Raw genomic sequence first — 13,624 nt, forward strand, 5'->3', positions numbered from 1 at the left:
AAATTATTAAATTAATTTTTAATATTGATTATAAAAACTAATTAAATAATTATTCTAGAGCTTAGAAAAATAATTTCACCAACCAATAATTAAATTAGCTAGGCTAATTTGTCTTCCAAGTATCCCTAAGCAATTATTAACCCTTAGACTAGCGATAATTAGTTAATTAATCCCTAGTCCCTAATGTCACCACTAACATTTAGTGGCCAACAAATTGGTCTAGGCCCAAATCCAACACCCAAGTACCACCTAGTATCTATCAAGCATAGCTTATTACAACATTTGCCTTTGGTACAAACTAATATCTCGAGGTGGGGCCTTGGGTCCCACACTGTGAAATAATTAACTTGCACCTTAGAAGTGCAAGTCACATTAGCATATTTGATTAACTTTTAATCAAATGCTAAGCAAAGCAATAAAATTTCACATCCTTGTGAGTAGACATATCTTGAGGCTGAATCAAAGATAAAAGCATTGTGAGTCTATGATATGAGCAAAAAACCAATCCATCACATGAAATGAAAAAGAGAAGGATGATAAGGCTATAACATGGCTGTGGATAGCATCTTGCTGAAAGCCCAAGAATGGGTGGCCATTTGCTATCATGTCACTGAAATCCATATTCAAGAAATAAAGTCCTGAATCTACCTTGCAATGGGGCAAGAGATAAAAAGATGATCAACAGTTTCATCACATGTGGTACAAAAGAAACACCTACCACAAGAGATCTTGCAACCACGTAGCACATCCCCGTGGAAAGATCCCTAATAAGAAGCCTCCATATGAAAACTTTCCCGTAATAGGAAGGCTTAGACTTCCAAAATTGAAGTAGTCAATCATTCCACTTAGCTCTACTTTCACAAATAGACCAAACTTTATTTGCTTTCTCAGTGATGCATCTCTTAACCTCAACCATTTTATAGTAACTCTAATTGACTGACCGTTTAAGAAAGTCCTCCAATTTTACAAATGCCCAATTAAATCACGAGGGTGAAGGCTGAAAAGCGGGCATACAAGAATGGTGTTGAAGCTAGTCCTCCAAGATTGGCAAAACCAGCTTGTAATCTTGAGACACCCTGAAGTACTAGTGAATATGGTGAAAAGAATAAAACCGAGCCTAACATAGAAGGACACTATCTTGTATAGTCTTCAAGCCTAATCTTGCCATCCAATTAACCGTATCTCTCTCCATGTGCTAGAATCAAGGGGGTGCCAAACAGTGAAGCAAAGAATCTCCTATTATGAGGCAATCAAGTGGGAAAGAAGGAAAGACTATAAACTTTTAAATTGTTGTGTCAAATTCAAAACATTCCACGATGAGGTTTGGATAGCAGTGCATCCATGCAAGATGCCAATCTCCTCAATAAAAGACCTAGCGATATCCATTGTAAGACGGCAAACTATAAGGCTGCCATATAAATCTTGACATCCAACAAGGCAACTCCTCCCAAACATTTCGGAGTAGTAACATGTTGCAAGGATAACCTGTCAAGAAGATGTGAATTTTAAACTTAACACTCTTTTCAACACTTTGAGTTGTGAGACTTACGTCGTACACATGTGAAATTAAGTTAGACGTGTGTCACAATGACATATAAGCCTAGCCTTGTCATTGGGGAGCATTGGTAGGAATTGTAATGAGCATGTGTTGGTGGGGTACCTAAGTTACATATTGGTCAAGGACATTGAATCCCCCCCTTGGAAATGACTTTTAGGTGTCATGAGTGTTGAGAAACCAAGTCACTCAATACATTTCTTCTCCTCCATTCCTGTTTTGGTTTTTGTTTACACCCCCAAAAAGGCTTTATTTGGATCATTAGTTAGTGTCTAGGAGCCACCCCAGAGACCCAAGGTGCCACCCAAGAGACTTCAATGGACACCACTTGAGAGAATTGGGGTACCACTCGAGACAATCTATGCCTATAAATACGGCACTAAAATCCCTCATTCTTAATCCCACACATTCATTTCTTCTGACATTATTTCTCCTCTCGTTTCTCTCCATCCTCTCCCTTGCCATTCACACCCTGACAGGAGGACTTACGGTTCGTGGCTTCTGCATCCATCTTCACCTGACGTTCATTTGTCGTAAGCCCTCCTCACTTGGAGTCATCATCAATGCTGCCTCTAGCATTTTCTTCTCTAGCTCACTACCCTACACTCACCTTGATAGCAACCATCATCTAGAGAGATTTCAACTTATCCTTCATCTCTAGCAATTCCTAAGAACTGCATTTAGTCCCTCTACAACTGGCTGTCCTTTCCTTCACATTCAATATTACCTTCAATATCCTGCTACTGAAGGACTGCATTTCTCCCCCTTCGCCATGCAAATTCCCTTCAAGTGCATCCACCTAATCAGACAAGACATTGCAATCATCTTCAGGGCTTCAACTCCATTGTATCAGCTTGGTTCACTTAGCTGGATTCAGTGATCAATCATTTCTCTTCTTCGTCTGTTCTCTGAGTTTCTTCCTTTCTCAACGTTTGCGGTACACACTTTGTGTTTCTCCTTGCAAACCCTACTATTTCTCTAATATAGTACGAGTGCATATTGTTCCATCACACTATTTTGACATGGTATCAGAGCAAAAGTGCTCAAAGAGCTAAAGATCCTCTTCATCTAAGAAGGCAAACATAGGTTGCAGACTCGACATCATCTTCAAATTTCCCCTTTTTCCATTGCATCATTGAGAGACACTCTTATCTTCTTCTCCCTCGCACCCTCCCTTTACAAGTTTTCCACACCGGCACCATGGCCCCTCTAAGAGACGGACCGGACCACTAGGTGCTTCTCCTGCAACCAAAACAATCATACCACCAAAGATTGTCAACATCAACCTTTGCTCCCTATCCCACTAGTGTATATGCCACTTGCCCCCAGCACTCGTTGTGCCACCTCACCTTTATGGGCCACAGAGATTATTGTGAAGATATGCTAGGGTTTGCACTACAGAAACATGACATGTACGACCAAGGCTGAAACACAAAGACTCCGACAGTGACAAGCAAAGTTCAAACCCTAAACATAAAATGCAAAATGCAAACGCCAAACGCAAAACTCAAAATTCAAACACAAAGATAAACACAGAGAGGAGAAACTCTACAGTGAATAAATGCTATAAATGAATGTAAGAGTGTACAGAATCAAGGTAACCAAAAAATATTTCGCCCCTGAAACATTGTGTCTAACCCTGAAATGTTTCACCCATGGGCAAGCCCCAAGCGAAACACCAAGTGAAACGATTGAATAATACATATGAGATGGAATTTTTCATAAACAATGAGCTACAACTTGCACATTTATACCATGTAAATCCTTAAAATCATATTTCAATCAACTATTTCACTCGGGGCGTTTCGCATTTCAGTGAAATGTTTCAAGTGTTTCAAGCATTTCGTATTTTAGTACCAACGAAACAAGTTTCATGGTTACCATGTACAGAATTCCCAAGGGTTGAGCAATGGAGTGTGAAAGAGTGACGTCTACAAAAGATCAATTTCAAGTGATGTGACGACCAATTGGAGTGACAAAAGGTGAGAAAAACACCAAACGCTAATAGATGTAGGGTTAGAAGACTAAGAGGACAAATATCGATGATGCATGAGCAATGGACAATGGCAGAAAGCTGCAAATGCAGCAATGATGTAGCGACCAAAAGGATGGGGATGGTCGCTAGCTACGTCGGGTGGAAAAGGGGCCAAACACAGGCTACACATTGACGCTTAATGAAGAGGGAGAGTTGCTACCTACCGCTTGGATCCAAGCGCATTACGAGCAATCCTTAAGGTTGATGGAGTGTTGAACACAAGTAAGGGGAGGCAATTTGTGGACTGGCAATGGCAGATGGACCAGACACAACAGAGGAGTGAGAACCTAAACAAAGAGGATGAGACTAAATGGTGGGCAGCATGTCTATTTATAGATGTTGAAGGGTGTTCCAAAAGATTAGGCTTTTGGGAAACCATTAAAACTCTCTCGAACCGCAAACCACTTTCGTGTTTTTCATTAATTAAGCATGTTTTAGGGCTATTTAAAGATGCTAATCAACTCTAAAGCATGTCTCAAGCCCAAATTGAGCCTAAAAGAGAAAGCTAGCAATGTCTACCCTAAGGTGTCCCACCCTAAAGAAGCCAGGGCATCAGACAAAGGGTGCATGTCGGTTGCATAGTGGCCTACAAAGAATACGAAGGCAATGGTTTCTTACCAAGGGAGTCCAAGTAGTCATCCCAAAGAGCACAAGGCATCGAACAAAGGGTGCTCGTCGACTGCCCTATGCACCAAGCCCTACAAAGGTAGATGGAACCACATTGAACTTTTTTTTCAAGTGTTTTTTTTGTGGAACACTAATTTTATGGATGCAGACCAAATTAAGTAACAATGACCCAAAAGACAAGAGTGGGGATGGTACACCCAACACATCACAAAACATGAACAAATGTATGCCCTACATAAAGAGTATTCAAAATCTCAAAAAAGCAAGAAAAAAAAAATCATTTAAAAATCATGTTTCAATTAGTCATTTCACTCAAGGTGTTGCGCGTTTCACTGAAATGTTTCACACAGCATTTTATGTTTCAATGCCAGCAAAACGTGTTTCGCGGTATTATCATGCACTGGCAAGTACTACTTTGGCAATGTCCCTCATAGGGAGATTGCTCACTTACCCAAGCATCCTAGTACAAAGATGATGAAATCATGCAATGCATAGGGGAAGGTACAACAGGGGGGAAGGCTGATATTGAAGATAAGTGCCGAAACCTGTAAAATACCAAGAAGGATAGGAACCCCCTCTCAACTTGGATGTCGATGTTGAAGAAGGAAAAGAAGTCTGAAGATGTCGGTCTTTGTGTGGTGCCGAGAACCATGTGGATGAAGATGATGAAGCATCCCTACTAGAAGAGCAAAAATAGAAGTTACCGCCATGATAGCGTCAAGAGAGATGTTGCATGATCCACCGCAAGAGGGAAAGCCACCATGCTGGTAAAGGAGCAAAACTCCTAGTTACTAGTAGATGGAACCATGAAAGGAACAACGTGTAGCCCCTATATCCAACTCAGAAAGGCCTAGTGTAAACCTACATGTTAACCCTACATTGAAATACAAAACCCTACAAAAGAGATCAAAATCTACAAGGACAAAGGTGAGTAGTGAGATGCTCCAAAAAACAAAATTGAAAATAAAGAAAGGCAAAGCTAAGTACAATGCAATGAGTAGGTAAGTATGCAGTAAAAGTCCAAGAAGAAAAAGGCTAAATGTGTGGCCACCATTGCGTACATTGAGGTGGAGAAGTGGTCCTAGAAGGTGCACTGGATGCCCTAGGAATGGATGCGTAAAGTACAATAGATGAGTCACCAGCCGACCGATCAGTTACACACTACCACATGATGAAGAGGGAGGGCTGCCACCTATCTCCTGGCTAATGGAATGTCAAACACAAGCAAGGGCAGGCAATCTGTGGACTATCAATGATAGATGGACTAAACGCAATAGAGAAGTGAGAACCTGCACAAACGGAATGAGATTGAATGGTGGGCAGCCATCTATTTATGGATGTTGAAGGGTGCCCCAAAAAATTAGGGTTTTGGAGGACCACTAAAACTCTCTTGAACCGCGCACCACTTTCCCGCTTTTCATTAATGAAGCGTGTTTTGGGGCTGTTTAAAGATGCTAATCATCTATAAAGCACGTTTTAGCTCAACAATTATTCTACATCGGCTATCAAATTTTTATACTCAAAGCAATAAGATGCACCCCATGCACATTGAGTCTTTACAAGCAAAAGGAGGATCTAAGATCTTATCAAGCACTACGAACCTTGGAGACCTCTGCAATGCGCTACAGAGGTTTCCTCCACCCATTTTCACTACAATGGCTTCCTAGTCACTAGTTCTACAATGCGCTTCATCAAGAGAAAGTATCTATTGGATAGCGTCTCTTCAATCTGTTCTGTTGAGAGATAATGGCTGTACAACTTCTTCCTCTCCTTCAGCTCAACAATCTACTCCACTAAGAGAGAGTAGTTATTGCCTACTAGTGGCTTCACAAGAGCTACCTATTTCCTCACCTTCCTTGTATCAATCCTGTCAGAGTGCAGCGGTGCGGAAGCGTAGGACTGAGAGAGAGAGAACGCAGAGAGAAGAGAGAGAAAGAGACAGTGGAAGATGAAGATTTGCTGTATAAAGTGTGCTGTATACAAAGATATGCAGATATATACACGGGCACAGTACGCTAGACTGCGTGTCTCCACCTCGACGATGCAACCTGCTGTTCACCTCGAAGTCCGCTGCAGTCTGCACGATCTCCTGTCTGAAATCTGCGAACAGAGATGGAATCTGCGCGAGCCTCCAGCCTGTAATCTGCGAGCAGAAGAGTGTGTGAGACTGCTGGAAATCACGGCTATAAATAGCCAGAATCAAGGCGCACCAAATAGGCAAGTCGGCTGCATTTAGTCGGCTGCATTAAATGCAGCCGACTGTACTGTACCAGGTCGGACTGCCACGTGGCAGTCCGACTGTACAGTCCGACTGTACGGCCAACTGTACGGCCAGTCTCTGATCTATTAACACCCCCTCTCAAAGCCTGGGCGGGGCAGAAGCCTGAGGGATCTGGAATGGCTCCGAAGTAGAGCCTGGGGAAGCGCCTTCATAAACAAATCTACAAGATTGTCCTCCGTCTTGCAGTACTCCACGGTGATGGTCTCATCCAGAAGCTTCGGATGAAGTGGTACTGGATCTCTATGTGCTTCGTTCGAGCATGAAAAACAGGATTCCGTGCCAAGGCAATGCAACTCTCATTGTCGCATTGCAGCAAAGTAGGATGAGTCTGGGGGCAACCAAGCTCCTCCAACAATCTCCGAAGCCACACAACCTCACATGTGGTGGAAGACGCGGCCCGATACTCCGCCTCAATAGACGAAAGGGCTACCGTGGGCTGCTTCTTGCTACTCCATGAGATAACACCTGCACCCAAAGTAAAACAGTAACCTGTAGTAGACCACCTGCGATCCACATCACCGGCCCAATCCGAGTCGCTCCAGCCTGCAAGGACAAGATCTGAACCAACTGTACCGGCTGGATAATGAATCCCTAAATCAGATGTCCCCCTCAAATACCGAAGTATCCTCTAGGCAGCCTGCCAATGCACCGTCTGAGGTTCACTCATGAACCTTGCCAAGAGCCCAACAGCAAAACAAAGATCAACATGAGTGTTGAGGAGCCAAATCAATGAGCCAATCAACTGACAATAGCGGGAAGCATCCGCCATGGGAGAAGCTGAATGGGAAGTGACTTTCCAGTTTGGATCCATAGGAGTAGAAAGGGTCCGACAATCCTCCATCGCAAAAGAAACCAAGAGCTCCTGTACATATCTCTGCTGAGAGATGAAGATCCCCCTCTGAGACTGATAAATCTCATGGCCCAAGAAGAAATGGAGTAGGCCCAAGTCCGTTATCTCGAACGTCTTATGTAAAGCTGCCTTCGTCTCTTTGACCTTCTGTGCATGATCACCTGTGACAATCAAATCATCAACATACAATACAAAAAGCACACAACCAACCTAGGAAGTGTGGACATAAAGCTATGGATCGGCCTTGGAACGTCGATATCCCAACTATGACTGAAGGAACGAATCAATCTTCTCGTTCCATACACACGGAGCCTGCTTGAGGCCATACAAGGCCTTCTTCAACCTGTAGACTTTCCCATCTAAAGATCCAAAGCCAAGAGGCTGCTCTACATACATCTCCTCCTTCAAATCACCATTGAGGAAGGCTGACTTCACATCCAACTGGTAGACAGGCCATCTCCTATGGCCAGCCAAGGCAAGAACAGCTCGAATAGTCGCCATACGAGCAGTGGGGGCAAAAGTATCATGACAATCAATCCCGGGGCGCTGTGCAAAACCTTTAGCAACAAGGCGAGCCTTGTGCTTGTCCAAAGAACCATCACTAAGGTACTTGGTCTTGAAGACCCACTTGAAGCCAATCACCTTCTTATTCGGGGGGCGAGGCACGAGTGACCAAGTGCCATTCCTCTCAATAGCCTCCAACTCGGCTTCCATAGCTTTCTTCCATGGTGCGGATTGTAAAGCCTCCTTCACGGAGGTGGGCTCTTGATCCTACATAACACGGGTCATCAAACAATAGTTAGAGCAAACAAGCTCCGTAGAATGTGCTTGGTGCCGCCGTGACCGCCGCGGACCATCCTGCGGTCCCCACTCCTCAAGGACCCCCTCGATCCCTGAATCACGGAGTGTGTCACGGGCCCAACGAGGAGGAGACCTGACCTCTCCGCGTCTCTCTCCATCAGCTGAAGACTCTGGGATATCCACCGGTGTAAACTCCTCGGGGGTGACCGGTGGAACAGTAGACTCTATATCAGAAACCAATCAGAATCAAAAGGCACGGGCTCCAAAGGAACCTCCACAAACCGCTGCTATGGCCGGAACCTCCACAAACCGCACATCTCGACTGGTGTACACATCCCGCTTGACGGAATCATACAAACGATAGCCTTGGGACTGAGAGCTGTAGCCAACAAACACCTGTCTTCGGGAAGCTACTTCAAATTTATCACGATGAGGCTTGGGAATGTGAACATAGGCATCACACCCAAAAACCCTAAAATAAGAAAACAGCGGGCTTAGTCCCAAAGTAAGCCTCAAAAGGTGTCATCCCATCAACGGCCAAAGTGGGGGATTGCTTAAGGATATGGACCGCAGTAGCCACAGCCTCGGCCCACAAAAACTGAGGTGTCTGTCGGTGCTCCATCATGGTGCGCGCCATCTCGATCACACTTCGGTTCTTCCGTTCAAGAATGCCATTTTCTTGAGGAGTGTTGGTATTAGCAAACTCCTGGTGAATACCTTTATCTGCACAAAAACGAGCAAACTCACTAGAAACAAATTCACCACCCTTGTCGGATCGCAAGGTCTTCAATCTCCGGCCCGATCGGATCTCCTCAAAGAGAAGCCAATCCTTGAAATGGGAGAAAGCTTCTGACTTCAACACCAAGAAATAGGCCCATGTCATCCTGCTGTAGTCATCTACGATCAACATGAAGTACGAGCTCCCTCTCAAGGACTCGTTCCTCATAGGGCCACAAAGATCCGTAGATACAAGCTCCATCGGTGAAGTAGACCGCCGCGAAGCTTTGGTGGGAATCGCATCCCTATGTTGTTTTCCACGAATGCAGGAGACGCATGGCTGCTGGCTCACCACGATGTCCGCCAACCCTCGAACAAGCTGTCCACGTGACGCCCTCCGAAGATAATCATAGTTGAGGTGAGCAAACCGAGCATGCCATAGCTCTGACTGTGTCTAAGAGGTAAGAAAAAGAGTAGAGAGGGCGGTAGAAGACTTCCGTTTGTAGATGCCGTTCTCCTCATATCCTGATGAGAGAACCTTCCTTGACCCACGATCAAGGACTCGCACCGAATCATTGTCAAACTCCACCATAAGTCCAAGGGAACAAATCTTATGAACTCACAGTAGATGGTACCCTAAACCTGGTACATGCAAGACCTCTGAGGTATGGGTACCACCACCTCCATCTAGAATAAGCTGCATCTCACCCCGTCCTGCAATAGACACTGAAGAGCTATCGCCAATGAGAATCTGCCCACGCGAAGGGCGCAACTGGGCAACACCATCTGATGAAGAAGTCATGTGCCCGGAGGCACCACTGTCAACGATCCACTCTCGAGCCTGGGGAGCTGTCATCGCAGCATCAGAAGCATTCGGTGTAGAGTCCTCAATGACAGGTAGATAAAGAAACGCAGCTGATGAGGGTGCAACCACCGCTCCAGAATCCTTCGTGTCCTTCTTGGTATCCTTCTTGTCTTTGTCAGGGCAATCCTTCTTCCAATGGCCGGTCTTTCCACAGATATGGCATGTGGATTCTTTGTCCTTGTCCTTGTCCTTCTTTGAGTTGTTATCCCCCTTCTTCTTCTTTGGTCCTTCCCCTTCTTCTGAGAGGCTTGACCTGTCAGTGCCTCCGACTTGGAAGCATTCTGTCCCTTCAGTTGTTCCTCTTGGTCCAAGACCATAGGAACCAACTCTTCCCACTGAAGAGTGGACTCGCGCCCCGAAGCAATAAGGGCAGAGTAGAAAGCACCGAATGGTGGCGGCAATTGGGACAAGAGTGTGATCGCCATGTCTTCGGAGGAAATCGGCTTCCCCACATTCTGAACCTGCATCTCAAGTTGTCTAAGCTTGTTGATGTACTCCCGCAACGAAGAAGACTTGTTCACGGACAAGGTCCGCATCTATACCTCCAAAGAAACTCGCTTCATAAGGGTCATCCGGTTATACATCTGATCAAGCTCCAACCATATCTCCCGAGCCACCGTCAAGTGCTCGATGTGGGCTATCACGGCTGTAGTACAAGACAGAAAAAGAAAGGAATGAATCCGGGCATTCGATTTGTCCCAGTGAGACTGTGCCTTGGCCAACTCCGCACGAGCATCGGAAGAGAGTTTGGACTCATCTATCACCGAGGGCCGGTCGATCTCCTCCTGTACAAGCTCCGTCAAATCGTAAGACTCAAGAATGGCCAACATCATCACCCGCCAGATGCGGTAATTGTCGCCATCGAGCTTCTGATCGGCGGGAAGAGTCGATAAGACAGGCACCTTCCAGTCCATGATCGTTTGGAACTCCAAATCAATCTCTGTAGACATATTCACCTGTAATGCCTTCACTAACGCAAAAGCAGCCCCCTCGGACTGTGAAAACACAGCCTGCTAGGGCTCTTCTGCGTCCCGAAACTTCTTTACCTGCCGGAGACAATGAAAAAGCAAAACCTGCACTTCAAAGCTGAAAATTCAAACTTCCTCCTCATCAAACAGCAGTCAATAGCAGCAAATCCACCACCTAGACTCCTTTCCCGTGCGCCCACGCTCGCTTCAGCCTTGTTCCGAGGCGCAGCCCTCCTGCTTGCCCTCAAACGCTGAAAACGCAGCCTTGTGTCGCGATGGAAACTCCTCTTTAGGTTGGTTCTTCACTCAGCCAGCCCTTCTACACTGCTCTAATACCATGTCAGAGTGCAGCGGTGCGGAAGCGTAGGATTGAGAGAGAGAGAACGTAGAGAGAAGAGAGAGAAAGAGACAATGGAAGATGAAGATCTGCTGTATAAAGTGTGCTGTATACAAAGATATGCAGATATATACACGGGCGCAGTGCGCTCGACTGCGTGTCTCCACCTCGACGATGCAACCTGATGTTCATCTCGAAGTCCGCTGCAGTCTGCACGATCTCCTGTCTGAAATCTGCGAACAAAGACAGAATCTGCACGAGCCTCTAGCTTGTAATCTACGAGCAGAAGAGTGTGTGAGACTGCTGGAAATCACGGCTATCAATAGCCAGAATCAGGGCGCACCAAATAGGCAGGTCGATTGCATTAAATGCAGCCGGCTGTACTGTACCAGGGCAGTCCGTGGCAATCCGACTGTACGGCCGACTGTACGGCCAGTCTCTGATCTGCTAACAAATCCATGGGCACCACCTTCGATGTGCACATTAAGGAGATTCTGTGTGATACTCCTCCCTCCACTCTCTCCTCTGCTGAAGTTCGAGAGGCCACCTATAGGAGCTACCTAGCTTCCATTCCATTCAAGCCCCAAATACCTTCTTTGGCACAGCCGGTGACACAGTTCCTTCGCCATCAAACTCTACAAAGGCCGTGATCCATATGTTTCTTGATTTCCTATCTATCAATGAGGGGGATTCATAGGGGGCTCATATTTCTTCAGCTTCCAAGGGGGATCCCCTTCCTTCCACTTCAAAGGGGTTCCTTGCTCATCCTACAATTCTTTACACCCCTTGTCAACAACCTTTACCTTCTTGGGCCAATTGACAGTCTCCATGTCATCTCACTCATTGATTCCTATTCATACCCAAGATCTACATGTTCTTTACACCCCTTGTCAACAACCTTTACCTTCTTGGGCCAATTGACATCTCCATGTCATCTCACTCATTGATTCCCATTCATACCCAAGATCTACAAGTTCTTCCTAGTTTGAAGCTTTGGATGTTTCGGCCATGGCTTGGTGGCTAGGCTTTCGTATACCTCCCAACATGGAGTGACAGAGCTTGTAGCTTCTCTCTCGAGGTTGACTTTCGAGTACTATCAGCTCATCATGTCTACTGTTTTTCACTATAGATCACCTTACAAATGGAATTTTGGGATTTCTGGGTTGATCATCTCTCCTCTTTTTCACTCCTTTTTAGGCCTAATAGGGGGTGTTGAGAAACCAAGTCATTCAATTCTTCTCCTTGATTCCTATTTTTATTTCCATTTATAGCCCCAAAATGGCTTTATTTGGATCATTAGTTAGTGTCTCTGTACCACCTGAGAGACTTCAATGGGCACCACTCGTCATCTCGGAAGGGTTTTTTTTTGGTTCGAAAAATAGCCTATTTTTTGTTATGAATACGGTTCATGGAGGTTGCAAGATCTTGTATGGTCCAATCTGCATGTTCGAAAAATAGCCTATTTTTTTAAACAGACATACCACACATGCCATTCACGTGTGTGGGTTATACAGTACATCTCTTGTATTGTGTTATGGATTCCACTGTCCGTTCATTCATTGTTTGAGTTCTTATGTTGTTTGCGCTGTTCTTCTCTGTTATTGCAGTCTATCACAGCAGTATCTCTTTGCTTCCATTGCTGCCACTATTCTGACAACTCAAGCCTCCAGACTAGCCAACAATGAAATGAAGAATATGGCCTGTATTAAAACTATATGAGTACAACACACGATACCAAGCCAATGAATGTGCTACAAGATAGAAAGATGGACCCATGAAAGTTTCCAATCAATGGCAGACTTTCTGATATCAGCTGATGTGGTAGCTCAGGCTGGAAAACACACTGTGCTACAACCAACCTCTCATGTCTCGAGGTATAAGCTGCAGCAACAAACTCCAAGTGAGGCAAGGCTGGTCCTCCCGTCATGCAACCGAGGGTGGAAGCACCTAGGTATACAAAGTGGGAATAACCGTCATGAAAACAGAGGATGTCAATGCCAAGGATAAGCTGCAAAGGGAAAATTCTCACTGTCCAGAGTCCATATTGTCCGTGGCAGCACCAAAAATGAAGGTGTATCCTGCATGCCAGCATGCAAACTGCTTTGGAAAGGTCCATAAGGGATCTATGACTGGTCCAATGCAAAAACACAGGTCTGTCCTGCCGGGCCGCATCAAAATGCAATTCTGCCAGTATGCCACCTTGCAAATCCAGCACCTCAGGACACGATAAATTGCTCCTAGACATGCTGGCTATTCAGAGCTTCAATGTCACACACAGAAGAGACATGTGGCTGCCAGAAGGTGGCTGTCCACCAAACAAGGAGACTCCAAGTCAAATAATGGCTTGTCCATCCACAAACACAAAGTCTCCAATTGTTGCAACAGATGTCCAACACAAAATGCAGCTGTCCGAGGCCTCTAGGAGGCAAAACACAGCACCAGCACCAGCACCACCGAAAAAGAAAAACGTAGATCCCATGCTGTCCGAACATGTCCAACCAGTCAAAACCAATCAGGTAATCTGCCATGACATGCAGCACAGAAGGCCTCAAACAATAGGGAATGATGATGTTTGGGGAGTGGAGCAA

At 45.4% G+C, this 13,624-nt stretch overlaps 1 protein-coding gene across 1 annotated transcript in view; it reads right to left on the reverse strand.

The window, feature by feature from the left end:
• Positions 1 to 13,624, reverse strand: part of LOC148041276 (RIBOSOMAL RNA PROCESSING 5) — an 84,134-nt gene that overhangs the window by 45,112 nt on the left and 25,398 nt on the right. The window lies entirely within an intron of this gene.

This window comes from Lygodium microphyllum, chromosome 1, assembly GCF_053477565.2.
Source record: "Lygodium microphyllum isolate KBCC chromosome 1, Lygodium_microphyllum_v1.1.10, whole genome shotgun sequence".
Classification (NCBI taxonomy): Eukaryota; Viridiplantae; Streptophyta; class Polypodiopsida; order Schizaeales; family Lygodiaceae; genus Lygodium; species Lygodium microphyllum.